Source organism: Geospiza fortis, unplaced genomic scaffold, assembly GCF_000277835.1.
Source record: "Geospiza fortis unplaced genomic scaffold, GeoFor_1.0 scaffold381, whole genome shotgun sequence".
NCBI classification, from domain to species: Eukaryota; Metazoa; Chordata; class Aves; order Passeriformes; family Thraupidae; genus Geospiza; species Geospiza fortis.
In genome coordinates, this window is record NW_005054348.1 from 2,346,409 (window position 1) to 2,349,480 (window position 3,072).

Sequence of the window (3,072 nt, forward strand, 5' to 3'; positions counted from 1 at the left end):
TGGCTTTATGGCAACAGCATAACACATCGTTCCAAAACTGTAAGTGGGGATTTTCAAGACGTGTAATTTTCTGTAGTTTCTACTGTGGTTTTGTCCATAATCCTTTTCTAAGGTAATCAACTGCTAGAGTGATAATCCAGATTTTTTTCCTAGTACAGAATTGCTTGTTTGTGTGATCACAGGGGAAAGCAAATACATAAGAACAAGTATATATTTGTCCAAAAGAATATGCAAGTAACTAAAGGCACTGATTTTTTAACTATGAGTCTGAGGAAGGAACCTCAGCCCTCTTGTATTGCTAAATTGGTGTATAATTATGGGCCTTGATGAAAACCAATAAACTACTGTAAAGCCTTTAAATTATAAAATCAGCCCAAATTTGGTCAACTTGTTGTCATGTGCTGAAAACCCAAACCATCAGCAAAGGTACTGTTACAAAGTTCAGACAAAAATCAACAATAATATGTTTCTCATCATTGTCCTGCCTCTCATTGGCTCAGTAACAATATTAAATGACACAGAGAGACCCTGGTTAAGAAAGCAGAGTGAAAAGTAAGCTCTACATCTGGAGTTACAAGGAGCTGAGAAGCATTTTGTGGCCTATAGATAGAAGTGGTCCAAGAAAGGGACATGTTCAGACTGGCCATTTATTTCAGGGTTGTCTGCAATTTTGGTGGACTGCTTTTGATGTTTCAGGCAATTCCTCAGTCTTACATTTTTAAGATAGACTAATCTGATTGAGGGAGAATGCCTGGTATGACAGAAATAAAGAAAGCACATACAAGATGTCCTCTCAAAAAAAAAAAATCAAGGTATTTCAGCCTTTGATCTAGGCCATATGCTGAGTTTGGAGGGGATCTGGAGAGGTCAGGGAATAGAGGATACCTTATAAAGAGGAGTGCAGAGTACATGAGAGATTGAGAGATTGGCAGGTGTGGGATGTTCTGAGTGCAGCAAACCAAGGCTGAAAGGGCTTTGGGACCCTAGAGGTGCCTGCAGCTGGCAGGGTGGGGGCCTGAGGGCAGGGCTGGCTTAGGAACAAGGCAGAAGTGGTTGGGATAAGCTTGGAAAGTGGAGAAAACAGAACAGGACATGGTCTTGGGTGATGCAGGGGTATGTGTTGGAACTGTAGAGTTGTAAAGCAGACATTTAGGGTGCTACTATCAAGGCACTTAACAGCTATGGTATGAGGATGTGAATGGTGTGGTTCTTGACACCTGAAAATTACAAAACACTGCTGAAAATTACAAAATGCTTGCTTGTTTTCTCTCTCTCAACTCCATATCCACCTTTCTGGCATGTTTTTGTTTGTTTTGTTGTCATAATATTCCACTCAGAAGCTCCCCAAGCCTGACCAGTTCAAATTTAAATGAGAGGAACAGTTCAAATTTAAATGTTGTTGTTTAAATTGGTGTAATAAGACTTTGGTACCCTGCTGGGATAAAACTAAAGGCAGAGCAGAATTCAGACAATAATGAAGAACCAGCACAACACATAGTATATTTTATTCTGTTTTGATTACTACTGGTCATGCAGACCATTAACTCTTCATTTAGTTACAGATGCCAGGAAGGGAAGAGTAAATCTATAGTAAGAAGGGATCCCCTGCTTAGCACTGTTTCAAGCCTGATAAAAGAAACTCCTAAAATTCATCAGACTGCATGCTATAAGTGGAAATGAAAAAATTACTAACGAACAAACAGAAAAACAAAATATATTATGGCGTGTAAGAGATTTCAACTGCAAGCATCCTATTTACTAAAGCACATTGTAACAATTCCTCCTGTGAAACATGTTTCTGTGTGTGTGAAACAATGTACCAAGTTTTACTTTACATTTGAGTAAAATGTATAATTTGAGCTGTTTTCTTGGGCTTCTACCAGATTCTGTAATTTATGTAATTTAGAACACAGAGCGGTAAGGCACATGGAAACTGTTTTAGCTGGAGGGTTTAAAAGAATTAATTTCCACCTTCTTTTTCCAGAATATATTGCATATATAGTCACAGTACAGGCTCAATTCTAATAAGAAAATTCAGTGACTGCAATCAGTAGGATCTCAAAGATAAAAAAAATTCTAAAAAAATTTGGAGAAAATGGATAGCCAGGAAAAGGAGAGACTACTCATGTGATTTGGAGAGAAGTGATTAAGTGGAACCTCACTTGGAAAACTTGCAGTAAGCCTTTCTTGTTCATTAGACTCTAATCAACCACATCTTGGCCAAAGTAATGCCCACACCCATTAGAAAACACGTTGTGCTGTGCCAGGAATTCGCTATCCATTGCTTTCACAGGAACAGAAGGTTCCAGGTTTGCCTTTTCCTATGACCACATCTTCTAGGAGAGTAGTTCACCACCACTTTTGGCGTGCAGATCTCTAAGTTTATTTTTCACGGGAATTGTAATCTCCCGTGGTGAATTTACACCTACTGGAAATCAGCTTGATTTTCTGAGTTAGGCTTTGGCTGCACCGATGCACTGAACTGCACAGGAGTTGTTCTCTGGCCTCAGTGCTGGTGACCTGGGCGCTCCTAACAAGCCAACAGCACGGAGCCAGCATCCAGGAATGCATCTGACCTGAGGCAGACACAAGGCACTCAGACAAATGTCTGGCAGGCTCTGATGAGAGTAGTGAACTGTTCAGCAACTTCTTTTGGCATAAACGGTTAGAACAAATATGGCAGGTGGGAAAACTGGGCATTTTGTGTATTACTGTTGCCTGATGTTGTGTTGTAACGCACATGAAGAATAGAGAGTGTTTTTATGGCACACAAGGATGGAACTTCACCCCCTCAAGAGAGAGGCTCGCACCTGGGATATCTCCACTACGCCTCCCGTGCTGGGCCGGGTTGTGCTGAGCAGCCACCAGGCTGGGAACGCTCACGCAGGAGGGTTATGACCCAAAGATGTAGAATATTTGAAACGCACGCACGCACACACACAGAGCCAAACCAGTCAATCACTCCGTGTTTTCACCTCTCGCCGCCCCTCGCGGGCCCCGCCCGCCCCCGCCTGCGCAGCCGCCGCTCCTCCTCCGCGTCCCCCCGGCGATGGAGGCGGTGCTGGCGGACAC